This window comes from Triticum dicoccoides, chromosome 5A, assembly GCF_002162155.2.
Source record: "Triticum dicoccoides isolate Atlit2015 ecotype Zavitan chromosome 5A, WEW_v2.0, whole genome shotgun sequence".
Taxonomy (NCBI): Eukaryota; Viridiplantae; Streptophyta; class Magnoliopsida; order Poales; family Poaceae; genus Triticum; species Triticum dicoccoides.
The window spans coordinates 539373130-539384131 of NC_041388.1; positions in this window are offsets into that span (position 1 = coordinate 539373130).

Sequence of the window (11002 nt, forward strand, 5' to 3'; positions counted from 1 at the left end):
TATATACCCAAACTTCCAGAAAGAAATCTAGATCGGGAGTTCCGCCGCCGCAAGCCTCTGTAGCCACTGAAAACCAATCTAGACCCGTTTCGGCACCCTGCCGGAGGGGGGAATCCCTCTCCGGTGGCCATCTTCATCATCCCGGTGCTCTCCATGACGAGGAGGGAGTAGTTCACCCTCGGGGCTGAGGGTATGTACCAGTAGCTATGTGTTTGATCTCTCTCTCTCTCTCTCTCTCTCTCTCTCTCTCTCTCGTGTTCTTGATTCGGAACGATCTTGATGTATCATGAGCTCTGCTATTATAGTTGGATCTTATGATGTTTCTTCCCCTCCACTCTCTTGTAATGGATTGAGTTTTCCCTGTGAAGTTATCTTATCGGATTGAGTCTTTAAGGATTTGAGAACACTTGATGTATGTCTTGCATGTGCTTATCTGTGGTGACAATGGGATATTAACGTGATCCACTTGATGTATGTTTTGGTGATCAACTTGCGAGTTTCGTGACCTGATGAACTTATGCATAGGGGTTGGCACATGTTTTTGTCTTGACTCTCCAGTAGAAACTTTGGGGCACTCTTTGAAGTTCTTTGTGTTGGTTGAATAGATGAATCTGAGATTGTGTGATGCATATCATATAATCATACCCACGGATACTTGAGGTGACATTGGAGTATCTAGGTGACATTAGGGTTTTGGTTGATTTGTGTCTTAATGTGTTATTCTAGTATGAACTCTATGATAGATTGAACGGAAAGAATAACTTCATGTTATTTTACTACAGACTCTTGAATAGATCGATCAGAAAGAATAACTTTGAGGTGATTTCGTACCCTACAATAATCTCTTCGTTTGTTCTCCGCTATTAGTGACTTTGGAGTGACTCTTTGTTGCATGTTGAGGGATAGTTATATGATCCAATCATGTTATTATTGTTGAGAGAACTTGCACTAGTGAAAGTATGAACCCTAGGCCTTGTTTCAACGCATTGCAATACCGTTTTTACTCACTTTTATCATTAGTTACCTTGCTGTTTTTATATTTTCAGATTACAAAACCTATATCTACCATCCATATTGCACTTGTATCACCATCTCTTTGCCGAACTAGTGCACCTATACAATTTACCATTGTATTGGGTGTGTTGGGGACACAAGAGACTCTTTATTATTTGGTTGCAGGGTTGTTTGAGAGAGACCATCTTCATCCTACGCCTCCCACGGATTGATAAACCTTAGGTCATCCAATTGAGGGAAATTTGCTACTGTCCTACAAACCTCTGCACTTGGAGGCCCAACAACGTCTACAAGAAGAAGGTTGTGTAGTAGACATCAATGATATGATTTCAACTTCATGATATTCAATTCATTCGACAATTTACTCATAGGATATCAGTGAAGCACAAGAGTAAATGACAAGCTACTCCAAAAAGATATAAATGAAGATCAGAAGCAAGATATTATTTCTTCAAAAATATGAAAGCACACCGTGCTCAAAAGTATATAAGTGAAGCACTAGAGCAATTCCATAGAGAAGAGCTTCGTTGACGGGATGTGAATGCCGCTTACTTCGCCTCCCTGGCAACTATTTGAGGACTCTATTTTACTTAAAAACTTTCAGATCTAAGTATTTTATTAAAATATCAAGCAAAATGAAAATAAAATGACATTCTAATAATAGCACAACTCATGTGAAGAAGCAAAAACTTAGGCTCAACCGATACTAAACGATGATTGTTGAAGAAGAAAGGTGGGATGCCTACCGGGGCATCCCCAAGCTTAGATGCTTGAGAATTCTTGAAATATTATCTTGGGTGCCTTTGGCATCGCCAAGCTTGAGCTTTTATGTCTCCTTAATTCTTCTCAAATCACGGTTTTCCTAAATCTCAAAAGCTTCATCCACACAAAACTCAACAAGAACTCATGAGATAAGTTAGTATGAACCAATGCAAAAACCTTATCATTCTCTAGTGTAGAAAATCACTAAAAATTATTATTCAACATTGCATACTAAATGCCTCCGCATATTTAATACTCCTATCCTCAAATAGAATCATTAAACAAGCAAACATATGCAAACAATGCAAACATAAAAGCAATCTGCCAAAACAGTACAGTCTGTAAAGAATGCAAGATTATCAATACTTATTAAACTCAAAAGATTATGAAAATTTACCACACTGTATAAAATTTATGAGATCTAATTTTTCAAAAAAATTCAACATTTTATCACATTCTAAATTTTCTAGGGAATTTTTGCAACAGCGGTAACTTTCTGTTTTCAAACAGCAACATCTATACTTGCAAAAAAAGCATGGCAAAGGCTATCATTGCCACTTTTATTGAAATAAAAGATGCAAAACATTATTCTAAATAACAGCAAGAAAATCCTTACAAAATAAATTCATGCTCCAAGCAAAACACATATCATGTGACGAATGAAGACATAGCGCCAAGTGAGGTTATCGATAATGTTGAAGACGAAAGAGGAGATGCCTTCCGGGGCATCCCCAAGCTTAGTTGCTAAGATCTTCCTTGAATATTACTTTGGGGTGCCTTGGGAATCCCCAAGCTTAGGGTCTTGTCATTCCTTATTCTCCTCATATTGACATCTCACCCAAAACTTGAAAACTTCAATCACACAAAACGTAACGGAACTTCGTGAGATAGGTTAGTATGATAAAGAGCAAACCATTACACCTTTGATACCGTCAAAGACAAGATTCATAATTGTTACCACACAATGCCTACTGTAGAATATCATTTCCACAATTTATATTGAGCAATATAAGCCAAAGAAACTAGAAAACAAGCAAACTATGCATTAAAAACATAATCTATTAAAAACAGAACAGTCTATAGTAATCTGTACTCCAACCACACTTCTGCTACTCGAAAAATTCTGCAAAAAATAGGAAAACCTGGGTAATTTGTCTACTAATCTTCTGCAAAAATAATCAGCATTTTATCACGCTTTTGTTAAAAAATGGGAATTGTTTTCCTAAGCGCAAAAGTTTCTGTTTTTCAGCAAGATCAAATCAACTATCACCGTAAGCCATCCCAAAGGTCTTACTTGGCACTTTATTGAAACAAAAGCAATAAAAAATTATTACTACAGTAGCCCAACCATGTGAACACACAAAAACAGTAGGTAAAAGTGTTTGGTTGTCTCCCAACAAGCGCTTTTCTTTAATGCCTTTTGGCTACGCATGATGATTTCAATGATGCTCACATAAAAGATAAGAATTGAAACATAACGGGAGCATCATGAAACATATGACTAGCACATTTAAGTATAACCCACTTCATATTCATATGTATTTTGTGAGCAAACAACATATGGGAACAACAATCAACTAGCATAGGAAGGCAAAACAAGCATAACTTCAAAACTTTCAACACATAGAGAGGAAACTTGATATTATCGCAATACCAACAAGCATATGTTCCTCCCTCATAATAATTTTCAGTAGCACCATGAATGAACTCAACAATATAACTATCACATAAAGAATTATTTTCATGATCCACATGCATAAAAAAATTATTACTCTCCACATAAGAAAATTTCTTCTCATCAATAGTAGTGGGAGCAAACTCAACAAAATAGCTATCATGTGATTGAAATTAAAATCATGATGACAAGTTTCATGGTTATCATTATTATTTATAGCATACATGTCATCACCATAATCATCATAGAGAAACTTTGTTGTCATTTACCGCCTGTTGAAGAAATACATGGTTTTAATCCATCACCTATTGAAGAAACGCATGGTCTTGATAACCCGACACAGGTAGTAAAGGTAAATTCTCTCTTTAGATATGATAAAGGTGAGATCGCATTTACTAAGTTTGCTAGCCCATGCTTAGATGAGTTTGATGACTTTATGGTTAAACAAGAAACTTCAATGCTTACTTTGGTAGAGAATTAAAACGCAATGTTGATATGTTTGAACACTTGGGTGATTATATGGCTAATGTTAAAGGTGAACTTAAACTTATTAGTAAACATGCTTCTATGGTTACCACTCAAGTAGAACAAGTATTTAAAGCTCAGAATGATTTGCTCAATGAATTGAATAGTAAGAAAATGATAATGCTGTTAGAGTTATGACTAGAGGTGGTAAAATGACTTAGGAGCCTTTGTATCCTGAGGGTCATCCTAAGAGAATTGAGAAAGATTATTAGAGAAATAATATTGATGCACCTAGTCCTTCTAAGAGGAAGAAAAAGAAAAATGATAGGACTTTGCATGCTTCTAGTGAACCTGTTATTGACACACCTGAGAATCCTAATGATATTTCTATTTCTGATGTTGAAACACAATCTGGTAATGAACATGAACCTAGTGATAATGTTAATAATGATGTTCATGTTGATGTTCAACCTAGTAATGACAATGAAGTAGAGATTGAACATGTTGTTGATCTTGATAACCCACAATCAAAGAATCAACATTATGATAAGAGAGACTTTGTTGCTAGGAAGCACGGTAAAGAAAGAGAACCATGGGTTCAGAAACCCATACTTTTTCCTCCCAAACCATCCAAGAAAAAGGATGATGAGGATTTTGAGCGCTTTGCTGAAATGATTAGACCTATCTTCTTGTGTATGCGTTTGACTGATATGCTTAAAATGAATCTTTATGCTAAGTATATGAAAGAAATTGTTACAAATAAAAGAAATATACCGGAAGTTGAAATTTCCACCATGCTTGCTAATTATACTTTTAAGGGTGGAATACCTAAGCAACTAGGAGATCCCGGAGTACCAACTATACCATGCTCCATTAAAAGAAACTATGTTAAAACTGCTTTATGTGATCTTGGAGCCGGTGTTAGTGTTATGCCTCTCTCTTTATATCGTAGACTTGACTTGAATAAGTTGACACCTACTGAAATATCTTTGCAAATGGCTGATAAATCAACTGCTATACCTGTCGGTATTTGTGAGGATGTGCCCGTTGTGGTTGCAAATGTTACTATTTTAATGGACTTTGTTACTGTTGATTTTCCCGAGGACGATAATATGTCTATTATTCTTGGAAGACCCTTTTTTAATACTGCAGGGGCTGTTATTGATTGCACCAAAGGCAATGTCACTTTTCATGTTAATGGTAATGAGCATACAGTACACTTTCCAAGGAAACAACCTCAAGCCCACAGTATCAATTCCACTGGAAAATTTTCAACTATTACTATTGGAGGTTTTGAATTTCCTCTTCCTACTATCAAGAAGAAATATGATATTCTTATTGTTGGGGACATGCATATCCCCTTTGAGGTAACCTAGTGTTATTCGAAAATTCTTCGGTTCCATGTTATTGGAATGAGTTTGTTAACAAGACCTGAACAACCTTGTTAGTGGATTCCTTTTGATGAGCATGAGATGGATGAATTTAGAAAACACAACTCTCTATACCCTCTTTTTACTTTCTGTTATTTATGTTAAATAAAGCAAAAATAGTAATTTATGTCTGTTTTCTGAATTATCCATGCAATAAAAAATACCCCGAAAATATAAGTTCTCCAAATGCCCTGAAATTTAAATATGATTTTTTTGGAATATTTGAGAATATCTGGCACTGAAAATACAGCAGGGGAGCAAGCACCTGGCCACGAGGGTGGAGGGCGCACCCTACCCCCCTGGGCGCGCCCCCTGCCTCGTGGGCCCACGGTGGCTCCCCTCCACTTATTCCAGCTACCACACACTCCTTCTTCCTCCTACAAACATCACTAACCAGCTCAAACCCGAGTCCAAGCTCATTTTGCTGCCATTTTTGATCTCCTTGCTTAGAGCTCCATTAAAAAAAACTGCTTTGGGGGATTGTTCCTTGGTATGTGACTCCTCCAATGGTCCAGTTAGTTTTTGCTCTAGTGCTTTATTCATTGCATATTTTTGCTGCTTAGGTGACCCTGTTCTTGAGCTTGCATCTCAAATTTATATGGTCAAAAGTAGTTTTGATGCATGATATTGCCTCTAGGCACTTGTAGGAGTAGTTGCTATCAACATTGTTGAGTTTGGTTCACTTTTATTTTGAAGTTACTAAAAATTTCAGAAATTTTCAAAAAAAGATGAAGAGATTTTTGAGGGGCTCATCGAGCCGAAGCTCGAAGGATAAGCAAAGTGAGGAGGATAAGAGGCCCAAATATAATCTTCCTCGCACCGCGGAGGTTCGGCCATGTGAATGGCCTTGTGATGGTTTCTTGAGAGCAGCCTGGATTTATGATGATTTCTATGAATTGGCTGATAATGCAGGCCTCACCTCCTTCCTCCACGACCAACACGAACAGTATCTCTTACCACCAATATCTTTGTGCAAAACTTTCATTTCCATGCTAGGAGCTCACCACCTACGGTGGAATTTTATTTATATGATGAGCATAAGGAGATGTCACTTAATGATTTTTTTCATGTTTGTTTGATCCCTTTCGAGGGCAGCGTAGAGGAGCCACATCGTGATGATGTGGATGGGTTTATTGATACCATTACTGTAGGGGAACCGAGGAAGGTTTCCGACACACGAATTACTAGCATACACTTTCCTGTTCTATGTTACTTTGCTATATTTGCTAGTATATGCTTAATTGGGCGCGGAAACTATGGAAAACTGATTGCCCCTGGTATTGTTATTTTGTGCCATGCCTTATTTCGTGATGACACATTCAGTATGGGCGCTATTGTTGCAAAGCGGTTAAATCTTAACCGTACTAAGGGCCCTGTCCTTCGAGGCATCTTCGCCTCGCGCCTCGCTGCACACTTTAACATACCTATTAGGCATTATGAGAAGGAAGAGAAGTTGCTGCCTCCTGTTTATTTAGATTATAAGAGTATGGTAGCACATGATTTTATTGTTAATAATAGGGAAAAGGCGCTTAAGTACAAAATAATATTTGGTAAAGATCATCCTGAGACTATTACCTTGCTTGCTCCTTCCTTGTTTGATTTATCTGCAGGCAAGTACCTTGTGCCGTTGGAGGGCATTCACGCCTACCGGAACCCTACATCAGCTACAGAGCCAGAGACGGAATCACAATTTGAGCCTCCACGACAGTCTGATTACCAATGGGATCCGGAGGTGATTGCCAACCAGTGGCAATCCAAGGATTCTTCACAGTATGACCCCAACTATTACTTTGGATATCCGCCAGGCCAGCCGTGGCCATAGACCAATTTAGGCCAAAATCCTAAGCTTGGGGGAGTATGTATTTCTCACCAACATTACATTCATGTTCACACACTCATTGCTAGCTGTCGGTGCTCATACTTTTTCATTGTATCATCCATGCTAGTTTATTTTCCTTTTTATTCTTTCTTCTTGTGTATTTAATAAACCTTAAGAAAAAAATTAGTTGTAGCTTTCAGCTAGTTTGCTTTCCATGCTTGTAGTAGTAACTAAATAGAAAACCCAAAAACATTTCTCGTTCTTCTTTTGCTTGTTGGGAGCTTTCCCATGTAAATAGTTTTATTTCTTTTCTTGTTCTTTGGGGGTCGAGAGGAGAAGACCATAATTAAAATGTTATAGTGGCTCTTATATGCATTATTGTTGATCTAACAAAGAGCCCATAATACCTTGTCTTCTCTCTTCAATTGAATGCTTGCAGATTCCAGCTTAGTCCAATGCACGTGCACTATTATTATTATCCACACTATTCGGTCATGCAAGTGAAAGGCAATAATGATGATTATATGATGAACTCATTGAGATGAGAAAATCTGGTATGAACTCGACCTCTCTTGTTTTTGTAAATACGAATAGTTCATTGTTCCCGATTCAGCATATTATGAATAGACATGTTTGCAATAACAATTAGAGATTATAGTTGCTTATGCCATGCTTAATTAGCTAGGAGCTTATAATGGTTTACCTTGTGTGCCAACATGCTATTAAAATGGTTGTGATGTGGTATGATAGGGTGGTTTCCTCTTTTGAATGATTCGAGTGGCTTGACTTGGCACATGTTCACGCATGTAGTTGAAACAAAATCAACATAGCCTCTATGATATTGATGTTCATGGTGCAATATATCCTACTTATGCTTGCATTCGGTGTTGATTAATTTTAATGCATGTTCATGACTGTTGTCGCTCTCTAGCTGGTCGCTTCCCAGTCTTTTGCTAGCCTTCACTTGTACTAAGCGGGAATACTACTTGTGCATCCAATCCCATAAACCCCAAAGTTGTTCCATATGAGTCCACCATACCTACCTACATACGGTATCTACTTGCCATTCCAAGTAAATTTGTATGTGCCAAACTCTAAACCTTCAAATAAACATTCTGTTTTGTATGCTCGAATAGCTCATGTATCAACTAGGGTTGTCCGTATCTTCCATGTTAGGCGGGTTATTCTCAAGAGGAGTGGACTCCGCTCCTCACTCACAAGAAAATGGCTGGTCACCGGGATGCCCAGTCCCATGCTTTATGCAAATCAAATCAAAATAACTGCAAACAAAACTCCCCCGTGACTCTTGTTAGTTGGAGGCACTCGTTGTTTCGAGCAAGCCATGGATTGATGCTTGTTGGTGGAGGGGGAGTATAAACTTTACCATTCTGTTTGGGAACCGCCTATAATGTGTGTAGCATGGAAGATATCGCCATCTATTGGTTGTTATGTTGACAATGAAAGTATACCTCTCAAAATATTATTCATATCTATTTCAAAACTGAGCTCTGGCACCTCTACAAATCCATGCTTCCCTCTGCGAAGGGCCTATCTATTTACTTTTATGTTGAGTCATCATCCTCTTATTAAAAAGCAGCACTTGGAGAGCACCACTATCATTTGCATTCATTACTGTTAGTTTACATTGAGTATAACTTGACTGGATCTCTTTTACCATGAATTACAATGTCTAGTCAGTCCTTGATCTTTCAAGGTGCTCTGCATTTATGTTTTGCAGTCTCAGAAAGGGCTAGCGAGATACCATCCTGTTATATCATATCATGATTGTTTTGAGAAAGTGTTGTCATCCAAGATTTATTATTATTGCTCGCTAGTTGATTATGTCATTGATATGAGTAAACATGAGACCTAAATGTTATTGTGAATATGGTTAGTTCATAATCTTTGCTGAAAACTTGAATGCTGACTTTGCATATTTACAACAACAAGAGCAAACAGAATTTGTAAAAGTTTTTCTTTACCACTTTCATTTTATCAACTGAATTGCTTGAGGACAAGCAAAGATTTAAGCTTGGGGGAGTTGATACGTCTCCGTCATATCTACTTTTCCAAACACTTTTGCCCTTGTTTTGGACTCTAACTTGCATGATTTGAATGGAACTAACCCGGACTGACGCTGTTTTCAGCAGAATTGCCATGGTGTTATTTTTGTGCAGAAATAGAAGTTCTCAGAATGACCTGAAAACCAACGGAGAATTATTTTGGAATATATAAAAAATACTGGCAGGAAGATCCACGTCAGGGGGCCTCCCCCTGTCCATGAGGGTGGGGGCGTGCCCCCTGCCTTGTGGGCCCCCTGACGCTCCACCAACCTCAACCTGACTCCATATATTCACTTTCGGGGAGAGAAAAACCAGGGAGAAGGATTCATCGCGTTTTACGATATGGAGCCGCCGCCAAGCCCTAAACTCTCTCGGGAGGGCTGATCTGGAGTCCATTCGGGGCTCCGGAGAGGGGAATCCGTCGCCATCGTCATCATCAACCATCCTCCATCACCAATTTCATGATGCTCACCATCGTGCGTGAGTAATTCCATCGTAGGCTTGCTGGACGGTGATGGGTTGGATGAGATTTATCATGTAATCGAGTTAGTTTTGTTAGGGTTTGATCCCTAGTATCCACTATGTTCTGAGATTGATGTTGCTATGACTTTGCTATGCTTAATGCTTGTCACTAGGGCCTGAGTGCCATGATTTCAGATTTGAACCTATTATGTTTTCATCAATATATGAGAGTTCATGATCCTATCTTGCAAGTCTATAGTCACCTACTATGTGTTATGATCCGGCAACCCCGAAGTGACAATAATCGGGACCACTCCCAGTGATGACCGTAATTTGAGGAGTTCATGTATTCACTATGTGTTAATGCTTTGGTCTGGTACTCTATTAAAAGGAGGACTTAATATCCACTACTAGGGAAAACCCTAGTAGTAGCGCGGGTTTTGAGGCTAGCAGCAGCGCGGGTGGCCGCGCTACTAATAAGGTGCTACAGCTAACTTATAGTAGTAGCGTGGTCCTTACCCGTGCTACTACTGTTGACAATATCAGCAGCGCTTTTTATGAACATGCTACTATTACTTAGCTGTAGCGATTTTGCAGGCCCTCGCTACTGCTATATCTTTCATCATTTCCCCTCGTACCCTTTCCCTTTCAGTTTCCCTTTCAGATACTAGATACTAGGTACTGCTAGTAGATATCAAATTCATAAACCATTACTGGGTAGTACTCCCTTCGTTCCAAATTACTTGTCGTGGTTTTAGTTCAAACCACGACGAGTAATTTGGAACGAAGGGAGTACTGTTGGGTTTCGTAGTAATTTCAAAAAAATTCCTACGCACACGCAAGATCATGTGATGCATAGCAACGAGGGGAGAGTGTGATCTACATACCTAGTAGATCGACAACGGAAGCGTTTGGTTGATGTAGTCGTACGTCTTCACGATCCAACCGATCAAGCACCGAAACTACGGCACCTCCGAGTTCGAGCACACGTTCAGCTCGATGACGATCCCCGGACTCCGATCCAGCAAAGTGTCGGGGAAGAGTTCCGTCAGCACGACGGCGAGGTGACGATCTTGATGCACTACAGCAGCAGGGCTTCGCCTAAACTCCGCTACAGTATTATCGAGGACTATGGTGGCTGGGGGCGCCGCACACGGCTAAGGAATAGATCACGTGGATCAACTTGTGTGTTTCTGGGGTGCCCCTGCCTCCGTATATAAAGGACTAGACGGGGGGACGCTGGCCGGCCAAGGGTGGCGCGCCAGGAGAGTCCTACTCCCTCTGGGAGTAGGATCCCCCCCCCCCCAATCCT